Source organism: Phyllopteryx taeniolatus, chromosome 21 (assembly GCF_024500385.1).
Source record: "Phyllopteryx taeniolatus isolate TA_2022b chromosome 21, UOR_Ptae_1.2, whole genome shotgun sequence".
Taxonomy (NCBI): Eukaryota; Metazoa; Chordata; class Actinopteri; order Syngnathiformes; family Syngnathidae; genus Phyllopteryx; species Phyllopteryx taeniolatus.
The window spans coordinates 8,856,579-8,877,895 of NC_084522.1; the positions used below are offsets into that span (position 1 = coordinate 8,856,579).

The 21,317-nt window shown below is 38.6% G+C and overlaps 1 protein-coding gene across 5 annotated transcripts in view; it reads right to left on the reverse strand.

The window, feature by feature from the left end:
- Nucleotides 1-8,041, reverse strand: part of trps1 (trichorhinophalangeal syndrome I) — a 126,260-nt gene extending 118,219 nt beyond the window's left edge. The window contains exon 1 of one of the 5 annotated variants that reach the window (XM_061759350.1): nt 7,745-8,041. The gene's annotated coding sequence lies outside the window, so the exon portion shown is untranslated. Of the gene's footprint in view, nt 1-3,077; nt 3,719-7,327; nt 7,586-7,744 lie in introns of those variants that run through there. The other 4 variants (XM_061759355.1, XM_061759349.1, XM_061759353.1 and 1 more) reach the window with 4 other exon arrangements.
- Nucleotides 8,042-21,317: the final 13,276 nt, after the last annotated feature.

Consider the following 21,317-nt stretch of genomic DNA (forward strand, 5'->3'; position numbering starts at 1 on the left):
TTGGGTCCTGACCCACAGTATGGGGGGGGGGCGAAATCTAAAAAGGGATGAAAGGATCTTTCTATTTCAAATTTAATTAAGAATTTGAGATCATAGCGGCACGGTGGACAACTGGTTAGAGCGTCAGCCTCACAGTTCTGAGGACCGGGGTTCAATCCCCGACCCGCCTGTGTGGAGTTTGCATGTTCTTCCCGTGCCTGCGTGGGTTTTCTCCGGGCACTCCGGTTTTCTCCCACATCCCCAAAACATGCAGGAATTGGAGACTCTAAATTGCCCGTAGGTGTGAATGTGAGTGCGAATGGTTGTTTGTTTGTATGTGCCCTGCGATTGGCTGGCAACCAGTTCAGGGTGTACCCCGCCTCCTGCCCGATGATCGCTGGGATAGGCTCCAGCACGCCCGCGACCCTAGTGAGGAGAAGCGGCTCAGAAAATGGATGGATGGATGGAATTTGAGATCATTACATCTGCCGGAAAATCCCAAAATAAGACAAAATATAATAACAAATAATTGTTTCTATTTTTAGGTATTTAAGAGGGCTAAATATGGAAAGTAATAAATTAAGTTCCTGATCTTGATTCTCATGTAGTTCGCTTTTACTTTTACATGGCCAAGTAGTGATGAGCATCCAAATACTGATAATATCAATACCAGTGTTGTTATATATTGATTAATACCAGGAAAGAATTCAGAAAAAGTGAAGGGAGAGATTTTATTAATTTTTTATTTTTTTGCAGAACATGTTTTAAACTGATAATTTTATTCACTTTATAAATATTTCAGAAAAACTTTTACAATAATTAAGCATTTTCTATTTATCTATACACTTTGACTAAACTTGGTCATTGGTTCAAATCCAAACACACTTAAAGCTCATGAAAATTCTTTCAGATTTAGCAGTTTGATGATGCAACCACCTTAATATATGGGTGCTTATATGAGCAAGAATGTGATTTACACAAATATTAAGTGAACTAATAATGTGGGTATAGAGTGATTGATCACCCAAAACAAAAAAAATAAAAGGTTGTTTTGTGGCAAAAGAAAAGAAAATTGGAGACAAACCAGTCCACACAATAAGCTGCCAGCTTTTTCGTGAGACTGACTTTTATAGAGCAGTTCAGAGGCAAAAAGGAGGACATTTGTAACCCATTTGCCATCACCTGGCACTTGTAAACGCCTAAATCCACTCAGCCGCCACTTTTATCAGCTTCCTCGGTGTCGTGACAGGAGGATTATTTAGTCTCTGAGATCAAAGCGTGAGCAAAAAAAACTGTCCCATATTCAGGACGTTCCACAAAAAATAAAAAATACGACTGCTAGGACCCAGACAACCTAGAATCCATGCACTTATTATAATGAGCAAATATGCTACACAGTATAAGATGGGGGGGTGGAGGGGGGGAAGCTCGTACAATATGTTGAAACCATTGAGTCCAAGTGTGAGTGCGACAGAGCCATGCACCTCACAATTTTTTTTTTCTCTAAAAATAAACTAGCCGTGACAAATCGGTGTTTTCCTTTATGTGAGCCACAGTGCTAAGTTCAATCAGATGATCGCTCTAATAAACCACCGTCTTTACTTCTTAGAAAATAAGACTGAATAGTCAGCAGACAACTGTAAAGATAATAGACTATATACCGTTTATCAGAATCGTGCTATCAAAGAACAAATGGTGTTGCCAATTTTTCGTGGACGAGCGCTTCACGTCACCAGAAAAGATGATTACAATAAATCATTTTGTTTGGTCTTTAGACAGATTTGTTGGTATGTGCTTCCAAACCCACCCCCCACTAAACTGTGAAATTATCCAGAACACCTAACACAACAAACATGAAATTCAAAAAATGAACCCACAGAAGGGTTCAGTATTTTATTTATTAGAACATAACTGTTAAACAAACTACAAATGTTCATAGTACATAATGGATTTCAATCATGTTTTTTTTTAATAATTAAGAATGACCCCCGGAGGCGGTTTGGTATCCAAGAAACAAAATACACAACAAGAACCACCACAAAATAGTCACTAATTCAAATACAAAACAATAACAGGACACCACAGTCATTCGCATTTGCCTGTCACAATAAATGTGCCGCTTAGTGTATTTCTGATGGTTTTCAGGGAGCTTCACCAGAATCATCAACAGCAGCAGGACTTTGTTAGAGAATAGTGTTTCTCAAAAATTTAAATTGCTTGTAAAAGGCAGTGTTTTCAGGCTTTGGATGTAGTAACAGAGCATTAACAGAGTTGGGACGATGACTGCATTAAGGGTATTAGGGGCTGTGAAGTTTAGCACCAGACACCCACATCTCCTGCCCTGTTGTTTTGTATCGTTGCTATTCGACAATTATTTTGTCATATAGGGATTCAAACTGTTTTCCGATTAACTGTGGTTATCGACCAGACGGTTAATATTACCATTTCAAATCAATTATCAATACTACCGTTTTTAGCTTCTCTCAGAGTGGAAGTTGTTATTTGGCTTCTCCCACCTGGCGGCTGCCGTAACGGAAAAGATGCAAACCAGAAAAGAGGACTGCCACCACCCAAAACTGTACATCAAAGCACGTTTGTCATTATTTTAGTAATATCATGTTAGCCATTTTAAGTCAATTTTCTGGCATCTTGGATCCATGAAAATTTGTTATGGTTGCTGCTGTTTACAAGTTCGAATTGTATATTTTTAGCATTCAAATAACTTATTCAAATAATTTTTAAAAAAAAACTGATTTTATCAATATTGTGATAATACAGGTAACTGGGATAATTTCAGATAGTATAATCCTGAAGTGAAAATTCCATTTGTAACATCACACCTGAATCATCTGATGCAAGATGATTCCATGATGATTCGATGATTTCCATCGCTGCATGGAAAACCAACCCGTTGTGGTGATATCTCGCTTCTCTGGATTATGTGTGAAAGGCACAGCCGTATCAAAGCCGGTGCTTCTGTTATAGCTCCGATTACGCGATTGAGCTAAAAAAGTTAGGAAAGCCCTGCTGGAAAGTTTGAAAAAATTTCTACATAAATGACAAACTTGTTTAAATACATACTGTCAGATGCGAATTACCTAGTGGCGTACTTCATGAAGCTCCACGGGATCATGGTCACCACCATTCAGCCTCAAATGGTGCACGGGCCAGGAGTAATGTCTACTTTCGCTCCCCATCGTCCTCCCCCCGTAACGCCGAGCTGCTCAGAAGCGACCAAAAGACAAACGCGCGGCAGCCCGCAAAATCACTAAAGTTGTTCCTCCGTGTCGTACAGCACGTCAAACCATCAATAAAACGACGGCGAAATACATTCCAGCGCTTGCGACTTCCCCTCCTCGCTCCAGAGTCCGAGGCCCTCGCTCTTTTCTCCCACGCGACCAGAAAACTTTCTCCTCAGCCGAGTTGTACCGCAGAGGCTTCACATCTTGCAGCCATATGAGTAATCCGTGGTTGTCTCCATAACGCACGCACGCACACACACATACATACATACAAACACACACACACAAAAGTGCTGTGTTCTCTCCCACACATACGGGAAAGAGTTTTATAAGCAGACGTTCTATTTAAGAGGTCGTCAACTGGTTTGAGGTTTAATAGTGGCTTCGAACAAGGCCGTGAGACAATAATATCCAATGTCTGAAAGGATGGGGAGTAATATTTTACATACAGAGATACTTTAAGGGTGGTGGATTTTCACCAGGACACTGTGAAATGTGCGAAACAGTTAAGCTACAGTTGACGAAGTCTATTTAAAAAAAAAAAAAAAAAAGTTGACTGAGCACAGGACCCTGAGGAGCTATGACTAAGTCAATCTGGTGGTATTTGAATATAAAAAGATTTTTTATTGATTACATCAATAACGTTACAACATTGTGTCCTATGAAGAGCATGTAGGTGTTTTTACACAGAACATGAAAAATTTTGGGGAGATGTACCCACAATTTATTATTTAAAATAAATGTACAAAATAGCTGAGTTTAAGTTTCAGGACAATGCAAGTCATTTTTTGCTTTCATAAGAATTAGTGTAAAAGTTATTTTGAGTTTGTGATATCAGCCTATAAACTGTAGACAAATAAAAAATATATAGTAAATTGCTTAAAAAGAATAGTTTTAATCAAGCAAAAAATGTGTAATCTGAGCTAACTGATGATTTTTCTACGTCTTGAATAGAGAAAGAAAAATATGAATATTTAAATACAATTATTTTCATTGGACACTTTAATTTTTAGTACTAATTAAGCCAGTATTTAAGTTTCTGAAGCACCCTTTATAACTTTTTTCGACTCTCCAGGGTTAACCTGCAGCTCCATATCGCTGCTGTCCAATGAAAAGAAAAACAACACAAATATCACTTTTCTTGAGGTTGGACACAAACAGAAACTCTCCAAATGTGGGGCTACATTCTTTTCATGGGAAACTATATTTTTTAGTATTAATTTTTCCAGGATTTAAGTTGCTGAAACCTACTTTTAAACTATGTATCCTTGCTGTTAAACCAAAAAGAACCATAATTGGCTTTTGTCTACAACTCGGATAACAACAGAAAACTCAATATGTACAGATACATCCTTTTTAATTGGACGCTGTCTTTTTTTTTGCACTACATTTTCATGATTTAAGTTGCTGGACCAAACTTTTTTTCAGCTGTACCAGGATAGCCCAAAGATGCTTATCATCACGGTCCAGAAGAAAAACAACCAAAATTAGCTTTTCTTTAATTTGGACAAAAAACATAAAACGCGCAAAATGCAGAGATACATGCTTTTCATTTGAAAATGTGTTTTATAGTGCTAACATTGCTCAAACACCCTTTATAGCTTTTTCAACTCCACAGGGTGAACCCACAAATGTGTACCATTGCTTTCCAACGAAAAACAATCAACACTGGCTTTTATGTGCACTTCAGATACAAACAAAAATCTCACACGCTTTTCATTGGACACACTGGACATGGTTTTTAGTATTAATCTTCAAAGACTTAAGATACTGAATCAAACTTTTCTTCAACTCTGCAGTGTAAACCCACAGTGTACCATTGTCGTCTTATTAAATCAACAAGAAAAAAAATCTTGTTCTTTGCATTTCTGATGATAACAAAAAGCTCACAAAATGTAGAAATGTACTTTTCATTGGACAATATGTTTTGTAGTACAATATTTCCAGAATTAAAATATTCTGAAAAATACTTGAAAATACTTTTTCGCCACTACAACATCGATCTGTGGATGTGTGCCATCGCTGTCCAAATGAAAAGAAAAACACAAATGTGACTTTTCTTTACATCTCAGACAGAAAGAGAAAGCGTCCAGAAAGTGGACATCCATGCTTTTCATCGGACCAGCTGTTTTTTACTGCTAATAATTCAGCAGTTAAATTACGTAGTGTGTTTCCAACTTCAAAAGGTTAACCCACAAATGCTGTCAAGTGAAAAGATAAAACTACCAAAAATTATTTTTCTTGAATCCTGACATATTTTCATTCGCCACTATGGCTTTTACAACTCATTTTTGAGGATTAAAAGATGCTGAAACATACTTGACAACTTTTTTCCAACTCCACAGGGGTAATCCATGGAAGCTCATTGCCAATGTCAGATAAAAAGAAAAATACTACCAAGATATGACTTTCCTTTTGCATTTCAGACAAAGAAAATCACAAAATGTGGAGAGCCATGCTTGTTATTGGACACTATGCGTCTGTTAAGGATTTAAGTTGCTGAAACATAACATAACTTTTTCTCAACTCCACAAAGTTGACCTACACAGTATATTGTCACTCTCCAATGAAGAACAAAACTGACTGACTTTTCAGATCAAAACTAAAAGCAAATAAAACGTGGAAATACATGCTTTTCATTGGACTATTGTTTTTGGGGTACTAATTTTCCATGATTACTGTACAAGGTTATTATTAACCCACGGACACATTTTGTCGCTGCCTAATTAAAAAAATTAAAAATAAAAAAAAAACAATTCTGACTTTTGTTTTGTATAAAAACAAAGCTCATAAAGTGTGGTTATATATGATTTTCATCAAACTATGGTTCTTCGTACAACTTTTTCCAGAAATTAAGGTAGTTAACACTTTTTTCCTTTACTTGAAAACTTGAATTCCACAGGGTTAACATGCAGATGTGCATCGTTGTTATGCAATGAAAAAAAATGGCCTGTCTTGAGTTTCCAATGACAACATGAAATTCACAAAATGTACACATCATAAATGATTTGCATGCATTTTAGCACTAATTTTCCAGGATTTAAGTTACTGAACCAATTATTTGTATTTTTTTTTTTCCCCAAACAGAGTTAACCCACAAATGCGGATCATCACTATCAAATGAAAACCACCAAAAATGTATTTTCTTTGTGATTCTGATCCGAATTAAAACTCACAAAATGTGGAAATACATGCTTTTCTTTTGACATTAAGGTTGTATTTTTCAGGATTGAAAGCTTCTGAAACTTAGGTCAAAACTTTTTCCAGCTCCACAAAGATGGGTTACCCCGTGGATGCGTATTGTCACTGTTCAATGAAAAGACAAAAAACGCAAATTGTTTTTTCTTTATATTTCAGATACAATCACAAAATGTGTGAAAACATGCTTTTCATTCACACTGTGACGCCAAGCGCTTGCTTTTCCTCCAACTGTAGGGTCACTGTGAGGTACAGTAAGCTCTTGAAAAAACTCTTGAAGGTTATCTATGCATAAAAGTGGGCGCACACACGAGCAATTCTGTATTACTTTTTTTTTTTTTTTTTTTTTTTTAAAGGGGGTGAAGCGGTGGCTGGAGAACTGTGGAAGGACTGTGTTAAAAAAAAACCTTCCTCGCAGTGTGTGCTTCATTGTGCTGGCCTCGCATACTCGGCTCTCCCCAGAGAGTTGTCATGCCTACCCCGGGCTCCCTTATCTCAAAGGAACATCACACTTCCTTACCACAAGGGGGGAAAGAAGGGGGGGGGGGGGGCGCTTAGGTTAGTGAAGGTGGTATTAGTGGGGGGGCTTGCGCAAAGTTGATTGCAACAAGAGGCTTCTAGGGATCCACCATCCAAAGTTGCAGCAAACATTATCAGGATGTACTAAGTTTCACACAAGCTGATAATGATAAGGGGGGGGGTCAACTAACATGCGCCACCTAACAATGAAAGCGGTGCAAAACAAGTGCTTTGATCCGTGAACGCACCATTTCCAACACTTTTCATCCAGTTTACGCACACAGAAAGTTATCAATGAACGCAAAGTAAACAACGAGCGGACTGGGAGGAAAAATCAATGCTAACAAGTCCCCTAAAAGTAAACAGGAGATAGATAACAAAAAACCTACTACTTATGAGGCGACCGCAACCGCCTCTGTCCGAGCGCCGTGTCTCGTCTGGTCTCGCCGCGGGCTCCCCGGCTCACTTTAGCGGCCAAGCGGTAGTAGCCCGAGTCGTACCCCCTCCTCCCGAACCAGAAGCCCCCTTCGCTCGCGCACTTTGTATTGCTGTCCCGAGCTAAAATGTGAGCTGCCATGTGAATTCAAAGCTCTTCCTTTCCTCCCTCCCTCTTCCTCTCTCTCTCTTTTTCCTTCCCTCCCTCATCCAGCGGCTCGCCGTTAGTTACATAAGTCGCCCAGCGGCCGCCGGTTGTCATAAAAGCGGCGAACACAGCTGTCCCGGTCCGGACCGGCCGTTCGGCGGCTCCCCGTCGCCTAATTGCATTTTTTTTACGCCATTGCGACAGTTTTGAGTGCGTTTCTTACCTGTTGATCCGGAAAACAAGAACATTAGCTTCTTTTTAGCTCCGTGCTAAAGATGGAGGCTAGCTGCGGGGGCTAGCGACGAAGGAAAAAAAGGCTGCTTCGTCTCTTTCTTTGTAGGTTTTTATGTTGTTTGATGATGTCGTGCAGGGTGATTCGTTATTTTTTTTCTTTCTTTTTTAATGAAGAGTTTGAACGCGGTGGAACACGCCAAGCGGGATGGGGGGGCCGGGCGGGGTGGGGGGGGGGGGTCTCTCGTTCCGTATCCCGTGTTAACTCGACCCGACAAAAGAGGAGCAGCTACCGTGTTGTTGTTGTTATTTTTAGGTCGGAATGGCGATGTTGTCGCTTTTGCTGTGACAGGACAGCTCTGCCGTTTTCGCCGGAGGCATGACGTCACACGAGGAAGACACAGCTGCAGCTCTATTAATATCAACAAGGAGTCATCAGAAGACGGACTCTTAAAGTGACACGCACAGTTTATTGTTCACGTCCACGCGAAATCACCACGACAGGCCTGGACAATGAAAAGCAAAGTGACAAGCACCCACGATAAACTGATTGTTCTAAGTCCACCTAAATCAGATCAGGCCATACATTCTGATTCTTAAAGTGACACCAACTGATGAAGTCAAGCAACAGCTCCAACCAGCCTGTCTCTTAAAGTGACACACACGTAAGTATTTAAAAAAATAATAATAATAATTTTTAAAAACTTAAATCACTTCTAATAGACTGAAGTCGGACTCTTAGACATGCACTGATTACAAACTCATCAATACAGTTTAAAGAAATTAATTAAAAACTACTAAAGACAGACACTCATAAAACTCAGTTGAAATTCATAATAAGTCATTAATACATCATCTCATTCACTGCCGGCCGTTTTCAAAGCAGCGTCCCCCATATTGGCATCCGTTTCAGAGCATTTTGACTTGTCTTTCAAGACCCACAAAATATTGTATTCTGTGTCAACAAAACCACAGAAACGACGAAAAGAGAGATTAGACTTTACTTCACCAAGCAAAAAAAAAATTGTTCATAGCATTTTTTTGTTTGACCAAAGCATTGGTTTTGGCAAAAACAAGCTTTTTGTGAAAACGTGAGTTTTACGCTAATATTTGTTTTTGTTTTTGTCACACCTCAAATTATAAATGAACAAAAACAAAACAGAGGGCATTCGATGGCAAAATAATAAATTCATAACAGCGAACAACAGAACAACATTCTATAAAAGGCGACATGAGCGAAGCTGACTTACTGCATTGCTCGAGTTTATCATTCACTCAATGAAATGTGTCATCTTTTTTTCATGATTGCAACACACTTTTTACTACCGACCGCGACACATACTCAGATTATATCATACATATACACTGTTCGACTGTAAGGTGCCTTAACTTGTCAGACTTCCAGCATTTTTCTCCCTCATAATCCACGTGACAGGCCGATATTCACCCCTAATCTTTATCTTCTACTCAAAAGCTGTGCGGATCTCAAACCCAAAGTGATGCAACGCTGCCATTTACAGGGATCTGTTAGTCAGTACAGTGGTTTACAGCCCTGAATTTCACTTTCACAGACAAGCTGGTGGAGACCCTCTTCCACACCGACCTGCTGAAAAACGTACTTGACAAGTACATACATTGATGACAGTAAAAGGTTGGATTCCAGTAGCTAAATATAAACGTCCACAACAGTGAATGAGTTCAATAGTGAGAGGCACCCAGGACAATCATTTTGTTGAGGTCCACACGAAATCACAAACGCAAATGAAAAAACTCAAGGATACAACTCAAATGACTAAAATGAAAACTGACTCTCAAGTCTGCTATCTGGTTAAAAAAAAAAAAGGCATCCGAGATGGTTTGCTGAGCAGATAGCTCGCCATGTGTGTGTAGTTTTTGGTAAATACTCTGCCTCAGGAGGCCTTAAAACAAACATCTCGCATGTATTGATATTAACTCATCATGTGCGCGCTACTTGAGCTACATGCTGAGGGCAGAATTTCAGGTGGCCAATCAAAATGCAGACTCCATTCATACGATATCAAGCTTGCGGCCCCCAGCGAAGTAGTTAGCAGCGACATCTTGGTGGATAAATGGGTCGATATGTGGCCAGATTATAACTACTTAAATGACGTAACATCTGATTTAAAAAACGGATCATCGCCAGCAGGTATTCCAAGAGATAGAAAAAATAAATGAATAAGTAATATTATTTTGTCAGTGGTATCAGTTTTATTCATGAAATTGGACGAGGAAAAGTCTGGCCACATATCGACCAATTTATCCTCTAAGAAGTAATCACTGACAACTTCACTGTGAACTGCCATCTTGAAATCATGTGAAACAAAAGATGCATTTTGATTAGCAACCTGAATTTCCGCCCTCAGCACATAGCGCAAGTGGCGCGCACCCAGTGAATTTTCTGCCTTGAGAGGCAAAACATATCATACATGATAGCTATTCATCAATAGAATTATTCTTTAAATGAAAGAAAGAATCACCTTTATTGACAAATGTGTTCTCTGCATTTCACCCATCACAGTGAACACACATACTTGCTAGTGGAACACACTGGGGCAGGGGGCAGCTGAAGCACCCGGGGAGCAGTGTCTTGCTCAAGGACACCACAGCCATGAGTCCAGGGGATGGTCCGGTCAGGGTCTTGAACCTTGGTCCCCCACCGTGGCAGGTGATGATCTTAACCATTGGGCCACAGCTGCTCACTGCACTGCCCAAATATCAAACTCAATGATACAGCTCTAACAAAAAAACTAGGCTGACTTAGAGACACAAACCCATGACAAAAGTCCCTGTTAAAGGTCATACCAAATCACATCAAGGCTAATACATTAAATAATGACTCTTAAAGAGACAGGCACCCACTCATTGTTCACATCCACAGTCAGAGGTGGGTAGGAATGCGCTACATTTACTCAAGTAGCATTTGCCATAAACTGTACTTGTCAAAATGAAATGAAAATTTTAAAAAATGAAATGGAAAAAAAAATACCTTATCAGTACAACTCAACCTGACATACTTCAAAGACTGACTCTTAAAGAGACACTTGTGATAAATCCCTTCAAGACTACAATAAAGACTGACTCATAGTGGCACACAATCATGAAAAGCTCATTGATAGAGCTTCTACTAAATCACTTCAAGGCAAATACAATAAAGACTGACTCTTCAACAGACACATATAAACTCAGTGATAACTCAAATTACTCTACTTCAAAACCACAAAAATAAAGACGGACTATTAAAGTGACAAACACTAAGTATAAAAAAAAGTCCCAACTAAATCACAGCAAGGCTAAGACAGGACTGATTCTTAAGAGAGCGCATTGACGATTGACTCTGAAGGAAACATGCATACAACTTAATAAAACTTACTAAACCAAAGACTGACTCAACTAAACACTCATTTTGCACATCGATACATTACTAACAGGTTTATCTCCCAGAAAAGTAAAAGATAAGAAAAATATTCAATAAAGCCACATGCAAAATTGTCTCAGCAAAACACAAGGTAAAATCATGTAAAAAGTACAACAGGATAATCTCACCCTTTAAATCTCAACCTCAGGCAATATAATTTTATAAAAGTGTGTATAATTGGAGCCAAACACGGTTTCCCAGCAAACACTGATCAGAGAGCAGACGACATACATATTAATAACTCTTATCTGGTATCACTAAGCACATAGCCACAGGGCAAATGAGCCGGCGTGATGAAAATATTCATCTGTAAATGGATTTAAGCATGGATCAATGACTACAAGAGAAGATAACACTGTTAGAACTCCATCAACACCAGCTATTCAATCACGTGTCTTCTAATGTGACTTTAATAGAAATGTAGCATTGCATATTTCGATTTTTCGGGACATTTTTCAAATGCTGCTTTTCGTTGCAATTAACAAAGGGCATGCCTTGCAGGCAACCGCTCTGCTGTGGTGCAAGGCTTTGGATGGACTACAGAGGAAAAGGCACCTGACACATGGTTTGTATAAACCCTATTGATTTTAATTGAAATTATTTATATGTTGTGGGGTCTCTCAAAAGGAAACTATGTATGCTATCCCCAAATTGCCTTTACCATTTAAAATTTAAGATTTTGATTGATTGACCGATTGATTGCGTGAGATCGTGGAGCCTTATAAAGCTGAAGGTGTACCACGGAGCATTAAAAACGATGACGCAGCGGATATGCGATTTATAAGGATTTGTGGCAAATGTTTTGCATCATGTGCTAGCCTAAACACCTCTAGCTTGTAGCTTTGAAGAATTCTCCATCTTCTGAAATCTGAAAATAAACCATACCAGTGAGGTCTATTTTATATATTGGTAATATACAGTACATTTATATTGGTATTTGCTAATTTAGCTTTTTGTTGTCATTTCACAATGTTAGCAACGCTATGGGAACACCTTGTTTTGATAGTGTGTCCAGTCTCTGTTTTGTCTTCTCAGTACAAGCGCTAAAAAATTTAATAAAAGAGGGGAAACTATTTTGTGTGCAGTTTTTTCTTCCTTGTGCCAAATCATCTATGTAAATGTTTATTGTACATAACTGACAGGAAAAAAATATCTCTGTATTAAAATTCATTTTAGAGTCTGTTCTTTTTTTTTAACTTTAACATTACTAATTGAGTTGAATAAGTACTTCTACTTTTAAACACTTTTTTTGCACAAATATCTGTACTTCTTAAGTATGGAGTGTGAGTACTTTTGCCACCTGCTGAATATTAAAGTGACAAACTCATGATAAACTCATACTAAATCACTTCAAGGCCAATACAATGAAGACTGACTCTTAAAGTGACAAACACTACTAACAAATGTATTGTTTAAACGATAAAGACAATCTTACACACACACTCAGAAACTCATGATACAAATAAAACTATTTCAAAACCACTACAATAAAACTAACTCTTAAAGTAACATAAACGTGTCATACCAAATCACTTCGAGCCTAATGCAATCTCTTAAAGAGACACACTCATGACAACATGGCAACCACTCAGCTGCCATGCAGGGCTTCCGATGGACTACAGAGGAAAAGGCCCCTGACTCACGGTTTGCATCGAACCCAATTGATTTGGTTTGAAATGATTTATGTTTTGTGAAGCTCCCCCATTGCGCTACTTTTTACCATATCCCACAATTCCTATCTAAAAATATTTTCAACAACATAGGATACCTAATACCATAAGATACACAATACCATCATTATACAGCCTTTTTCTGAATTTACGGAAACTCGAGCAGCAGAAAATAGAAGGCTGTGGATGGAATATTTTAATGGACTAGTGTTGTTCTTAGTGGTACTTTAAGGCATGCCAACTGTTATTTGTTCAGACAATCTTTAATTGCTCACGTCTTGTAGGGAAATTTTTAGACACAGGAGTGGCCCATGCATGACATAATGAGACGCCACCCTAAGTTTTTTTACTTTCTCTTTTTGTAAACTGGGCATTAAAAACAAACAAACAAAAAAACGTTCTCACGCTGTGAGTGTGCAGCGCATCCTCAATAGTTCAAACCCCCTGAAGAATTTAAAAAATGGTCAAAGTTTTGGGAAAAAAAATACAGTTTTGTGACATTTTAGTTAGTTTTTCTTTTTATTTGTTTGTTTGTTTGTGACGCCACCCCAGAAGGGTACGAGGGACGGCAAAATGACATGACCATAGCACTGCAATCCGAACTTTGGACAAAGTGGTAGCATAGTGTCAAAAGCGGTTCATGTGTCTCTCTATGCAGGCAGCTCAGTAGAAGATGGTTAAGTCAATAATAATGTATTTGAATTTAATATCCACCAGAGCATCTTCCCGCAATCAAAGAACACTTGAGTCGGCTTGGTCTCCTATGCTGATGAGCCACAGGGTTGGTCATTTGGTACACGAGCCTTTGTGCTGGCACATCAATCCAGTATGACAAAGTCAACACTATTATAGAGTAACAGGGTGGGCCAAAAGTTGCAACGCACTTTTTAAATCAACTTATTTAAGGAAGAAAGTAATAAAGGAAGGAAGGAAGGAAGGAAGGAAGGAAGGAAGGATTTATAAAACTTTCCTCCACAAGCTTTTAACTCTGCGGGGGATGACTGGTGAGATCATGGAAGGTTTTTAACATGTTTTTGTTCATAACACTACCGTGTGTGTGCATCTACGAGTGTGTGTGTGTGTGTGTATGTTTAGAGCAGGGCCTTTAGCACCGCGGGGAGGCGTCTGCTTTAATGGCCTCGGCCATTAGAAGCAGCCCTGGCATTATGTAATGCCTCTGGTGAGATGGTTGCCATACTGTTAGAAGATCTGATTGCAAAACAAGGCGAATGAATAAAGGATTTGTTTTTTTTCTTTCTCGCATGATAATTAAGGCATTGATGTTGTTGTTATACCAGCTACAAGACAACATGGAACATGTGGTATCAGAAGGAATAATTAGAACCTTTTTTTTCTTCTCTGCGGTAGACCACAGCAAAGCGAAGTATTTCGCGTCCTTCGTGTCATTATCATTTGTGAGAAAATACATCAATAGACTTCAATGCTTGTCATTTTGCAAAGTCATTGCGATTTAGTTTGAGGTTACTTATATGATCAGTAAATAGCATGTTTGTCTTTGTGAAGCAGCATGTGGCTCATTACGCAAGGTTATTTTTTAACATTCCAAGTAAACACATTTGTGATCACCATGTGAATCTATGTTTAATATAAGAATTAGAATCACGATGGCACCTTGACTTAAGAGTGAGTTTTCCGAATTCCGAGCCATCGCTTGGATGATTTTTTTTGCTTTGTGTTTCGAGCTAACATTTTTGTTTCAAGCTTCAGATACATTGCTACTCAAGTGTAGTAAAACAAATTGGAGCATTTAAGGTAGTGTAATGCCCTCGCATGTGGGCAAAGAGATCCCCAGTCACCGCTGCACTTTCGGCCTTTAATTGAAAGGGACAAACAGTCAAACACACAAATAAAACATGAAAACAGTCGCAACAAGCTGATTTAGGCCACAACTAACGGCCAGACACTCACACTGAACTAGTAACTGGCCAAACAGACTCCAGAGCCTGACATCGTTCACTAGGCCACGCCCCTTAAAGGCACAAATCCAACATTTATGATGCAAAGTTATTATAATGTTTAAAATCAGTTTATTTCTTTACATTCTCTTGTGATGTTTATACAATACAGTCCTTTGTATTTGGAACTTAACAGTTCAAACAATAACAAAATGTCACAAATGGGAAACACTCGGTCTGTTTCATATTACTTCTCAGTTCATTCTTCATTAGACATTCTTAGGAAAACATGGTGCGTTATGAGCAAATTTTGCTTATAAAAAAAGGGGGAGTACTTTTATAGCCTTGGCAAATAATCCAATATTTATGTCAATGAGATTATGATCTTTTTTTTTTCTGTGTCTGTTGTCGCCCCAGAGGAACGTGAATTTAGTCACACATATTGTCTCTTGTGACAAATGCTGCAATGACGTTTCAATTTCCAACTCATCCATCACAGGCAGATCAAATTAAACACGTCCTGGAGAGTATCTAAAAACGTGAAACCACAGTCAAAACCAAAAACACACAAAATCCTGATTTTTTTTTTACATTTATTTTACAGCTATCTCTGCGCTTCTCTTACTACTTTCTCTGCCCGGAACACTTCTAATAAAAGGGAATTTTTACGGAAAAGTAGCTTTAAGGGTTTAGGAGCTATCTCATAAAGTGAGGGGGGGGGATGTGTGAAAGGATGGGTAGAGAAAAAAAGGAAGCGCTACTGTTAGGGAGGAAAAACAGTAACGCATTTACTTTCCTAAACCTAAATGGTACAGAGCAGATGCATGGAATGCAGTACACAAGTCCTCCAGAAAAACACGTCAGCTGCTGTCACAATTAAACTAAACACGAGCCAACTCCTGACCATAACTATAACATCATTGTTGACAGTTACTTGGAACAGAGTGTAGCAACGTGTGAAATTTCTTGTGTAATCATCCACATGCTGCTTCACCAAGTCTGTCATTTTGTTGTTTTGTTTTAGAACTTGGTGAAATGATGGCTTTTTACCTTCATTTTTAGTTTTGTTACTTTTATTCTTACTTTTTTTTCTACTTTATTTTTTGTCACTTTTTAAGTGTCATTGGCTTGGTTATGTTACGATATATAAAAGTACTTTAATTATTATTATTATTTTAATTACCAGGTTAAATGAAGTATGCAAAAGTACTGTTTTCATAAAATTTCAGGATGGCTGTTTATTTTTTTACTGTACCTTTTCATTTACTTTCCTTACTTATTAAAAAGCATCCTTGGGTTGATTAAGTATTGTTTTACTGAATATATTATTTTATGTATTAAAAATAAAATGTCAATTACAGAAATGAAGGATGCAAAAGTACATACTAAATCTCAGATGTTCTGTATTTTAAAAAAAAAGGCATCCTTGGTTGATTATATTTTGTATATATTTCATTGTATTAAAAACAGAATGTCACTTGGTGAAATGATGTATGCAAAATTATTTACATAATTTAGAATGGATACTGCTAGTTATGGTCCGGATTTTTCAGTTAGTTAATTTTTTTTACTTCATTATTTAGTTGTTTGTTTTTCAAGCTTCAAATGGTTACTTATAATTTTTTTGTATATTTTACATATTAATTTGATACGGGATACATATTGATTTGATTTCATTTTACTTTGTTCATTGTCCTAAGCTGTTTTGTTCATTTGAACTGATACTCAACACCTTTCTATTTCTTTATGTGTAAAGTGGCCTCCCACTGTATGCCCCCCCCCCCCCCCACCCCGCCCCACCCACACTGGGTGTAAAAAAATAAATAAATAAATACAGGGGTGGGGGGGTCTTGTGTAAATTTTTTTTTTTAAAACATGAATAAGCAGGCGGATCGGAAAAATACAAATACCGCAAATAAGCGGGGGTTTCTGCGAATAACGGGGATAGATACCGCAAAAACAATTATGCAATTACAAGTAGTTGAATCCACGAATGCCGAATTCTGAATATTCTGGGTCCACTATACATACAGTATAGTACAGTAAATATATACGGCATATACGTGTGTGTATGCAGCATATATATATTTTTTAAAATGACTTACATATTATGTTACATTCTGTTGTTCAGTTAAAAGAACATTGACTTTGGAATGAAAAGCTGAATTGAGGTGAATTTAATGTACAGAACTGTACTGTATTGTAATACGCTGCCAATAGAATTACATTGCAGACATTTTGAGTCTGTGTCATAGTTTGTTATACTCAAATCTGGAAAACTCAATGCACTTACGGTAATTGGTCTTTCTTTTTCTTTTTTTTTGTTATTCCTGCACATTTTTCCAGATGTGTTTGCATTCACGGATGACTATTGGACGCGCTCAAGTGTAAGTTCTATTGTGTAAGTAATCAGTCACGGCTTGTTTGACATCGTCCCGTTGGCCCTCGCGGCCTCATTTCGAAAAACAAACACGCTTAATCAGAGCAACATGCTTACGGCGTGTCACGCCAATTGTGTTCGAGAGCTTGAAATCGCGCATGCGATGCGTCATTTGTGACTGTGACTCCGCTCCATGCACGCTCGCTAATTATCACGCTAAGTCTGACAGCCCAAAATCCAACAGCTTTTATGACGGGGTGATTACTGAGAAGAGGGATCGCTCCGTGGGAATAATGATCTCCACTTTTTTCCGGCATTTATTTTGTGTTAATGAGGGCTTCTAGTGCCTACTCTCTCCTTGGATATCCTGCTTTTTGGTTATTTTCTTTGAATAAAAGAAGGTCAAGGCAGAAACAGAGCTGCCAACCTACAGAAATTCACTTCCAGAACAATTTGTTCAAATTGAATTTCCATCCATCCATTTTGCGTACCGCTCTATCCTCACAAGGGTCGCGGGCGTGCTGGAGCCTATCCCAGCTATCTTCGGGCGAGAGGCAGGGTACACCCTGAACTGGTCGCCAGCCAATCGCAGGGCACATACAAACAAACAGCCATTCGCGCACACATTCACACCTACGGGCAATTTGGAGTCTTCAATCAACCTAGCATGCATGTTTTTGGGATGTGGGAGGAAACCGGAGTGCCTGGAGAAAACCCACGCAGGCACGGGGAGAACATGCAAACCACACACAGGCGGGGCTGGGATTTGAACCCCGGTCCTCAGAACTGTGAGGCAGATGTGCTAACCAGTCGGCTACAGTGCCATATTTTATTATGTAATAGGATTTCAATCATTCTGCATACTGTTCAATTGCACAACATAATCATTACTCTCTAATCGTAATCGTTAACAAATTATGGCTTCAATCTTTGTTGTGTTAATGTTTTTATTGCTTCAACCTTGTAATGGCGGATGCAGTTGCAGCCTGAATCGTAGTACTGTATATGGGATGTCGACGTGCCATCGTCAAAAATATCTGTGTCTATGGATTAATTCGCCTTTATTCATTCTGTTTTCAACCTTGGTTTAAAAAAAAGTCGAGTAAATTAGATTAATCAGATCTCAAAAGTTAAATTAAAACATCAGTATTTCCCAAACAAACAAATTTTTTGCTAATAGATTGAGTTAGACAATAGTTTTCTAAGTTTGTGAATGTACTTGTATAGATGTCTTCTCTTGCATGCTATTTATAATATATACTTGGATTTCCTATGTCCACTGTTGCTACTGATATGATGGAAATTTCCCAATTATGGGACTAATAAAGGTTATATTATAAATATTTATTATTAATAATAATATACTTTTAACGTGACCCCGTTCTCAGATGACGTCTCCAGTGACATATTAATTCATTTCCTGTTCAGAGGCCAAGAATTATTTTATTTATATCTCCAGACGCGTATTAATTGGCTTGTTATTTTGTTGTTCAAACTTACTCTCTGCTATAACGCGGTTCCAGACACACCTACTGTTTGTGACAAGTGTACTGTATCACCCAATCACGTATTTTGGTGTTTTGCGACTTCATGACACGATAGTTTAGCAATTAGCATCATGCTTTTCCTTTGTTTCCTATCCACTCCTTGTGGAGTTAATACGCTAGCATGTACACAATGATTAGTGACCTACAATGCGTTGACCCCGGACGCAAACAAAACCTTTACCTCCACGGCTCGGCAGCCGGGGGGCGTAATAAAATAGCTTGCCCCAGCACCTTTTTTCCTCTCTTTTTTTTGGGGGGGCGGGGGGGGGGTGTTTATTTCATCTAATTAATTTATGAAATTCAAATATGACATTTTTACCACCCCAATAACCGGAACAATCGGTGTTACTGCCATAACGAGTCAGCGTTAGTGATTTTTGTAACAAGATACGGACGTTCCGTAACGTTTGTCAGTGGAAGTGGAACTGCCACAAGCTCTCGCCACATCTTTACTCCGTAAACAAATACAGTGCAGCTCAGCCTCTGGCTAACAATATGCTTTTGGTACTACACTAGTCCCCCGTTTATTATCTGGGATAGATGAAAATCCACTCAGTAGCGATGATATGGCTTTATGCATAATACCAATATAAAATATGCATGTGAGGTGCAGGTATAATTTTTGTCCACTTGGGGTCGCCATCCTTTTGTTTACACTGTAGTATCTATGACTTTGAATGTGTGTGGTTTTTAAAGGTGGGGCTTGGCCTGTTAAGTGATATGGGAGTCAGCGAATGAGAGTGTAGAGTTGGCTGTTGTTGGCTCAGGTTGAGTACCTCTGGGCGAGCATTAGTTTTGGGCATCCAGCTAGTGTGTGAATGTGCTTGTTACATGTTTATTTGGTTACCGTTCGTTCCATAAAATAATTGAAAGTGCATCTGCGGCTGCATCTATCTTTCATCACCTATGAGAGATTAGAATTCCTAGTGCTGGTCGGCTGTATTAAATTAGTTAATGATGTTTACTTTACCATAAACATGCAGTCGTGTAAGACAGTTCTGCTTTGCAGTAGACACATTGCACTTCTTTTTCTAAGTTTGAAATTATTCCAAACTTTGGACATTCTCTGTTTTTTATGCACTCTTTTGCGCTTACTGCTCCATAACAAATTAGGCTGTGTGGCAGCATCATGCGAATGTGAATTTTAAAACTAGAGTGGTGCAAACGCAACTTACAGCTGCTAAACTGGTGTTTTTACAGCAAAACAATTCAGACTGTTTAAATTGTTACTGTTAATAATTATTTTTGTATACAGTGTTACGTTGATTTACAAGTGCCCCAATAAATGAGTTTTTCCACTTACGAGCTGTCGCTTGGTTCATTTTTGCTTTGTGTTGCTGGCCAAAATTTTAATCACGAGCAAACTTCAGATACAGCTGAGTTAAGTGAATAAAAAAGGAGCAATTAAGGTACCATAATGCCCTCGCATGTGGGCAAGAAGAGCCACAGTCACTGAAGCAGTTTCAGATAATTATTTTACTGACTTGCAGTTAAACACACAAACAAAAGGAGAACACGCACAAGGAGCTGATGCTGAGACTGAAATAATTGACTAACTCTGACTCCAGCTCCTGACATCACTCATTAGACCACGCCCCCTAAAGGTATATCAAGACACCAGGCCAATAAACAAGTACAATGTTTGCATCATATTTTTTCATAAATTTAATATGGCCCTGGGAGGACTTGTCGATGATGTGGTGAATGTATTGTGTGAAAGTAGCAATAAGAGTCCCCATAGTACAACCCCAATTCCAATGAAGTTGGGACGTTGTGTTAAACATAAATAAAAACAGAATACAATGATTTGCAAATCATGTTCGACCTATATTTAATTGAATACACTACAAAGACAAAATATTTAATGTCCAAACTAATAAACTTTATTGTTTTTTTAGCAAATAATCATTAACTTAGAATTTTATGGCTGCAACACGTTCCAAATAAGCTGGGACAGGGTCATGTTGACCACTGTTTTACATCACCTTTTCTTTGAACAACATTCAATAAACGTTTGGAACTGAGGACACTAATTGTTGAAGCTTTGTAGGTGGAATTCTTTCCCATTCTTGCTTGATGTACAGCTTCAGCTGTTCAACAGTCCGGGGTCTCCGTTGACGTATTTTATGCTTCATAATGCGCCACGCATTTTCAATGGGAGACAGGTCTGGACTTCAGGCAGGCCAGTCTAGGACCCACACTCTTTTACTACGAAGCCACGCTGTTGTAACACGTGGAGAATGTGGTTTGACATTGTCTTGCTGAACTAAGCAGGGGCATCCATGAAAAAGAAGTTGCTTGGATGGCAGCATATGTTTCTCCAAAACCTGTATGTACCTTTCAGCATTAATGGTGGCTTCACAGATGTGTAAGTTACCCATGCCATTGGCACGAACACAGCCCCATACCATCACAGATACTGGCTTTTGAACTTTACGTCCATAACTCGTCGGACCACAGAACACCTTTCCACTTTGCATCAGTCCATCTTAGATGAGCTCGGGCCCAGAGAAGCCAGCGGCGTTTCTGGGTATTGTTGATAAATGGCTTTTGCTGGGTTTTCTGAAGTGTTCCTGAGCCCATGTGGTGATATCCTTTGCACATGGATGTCGGTTT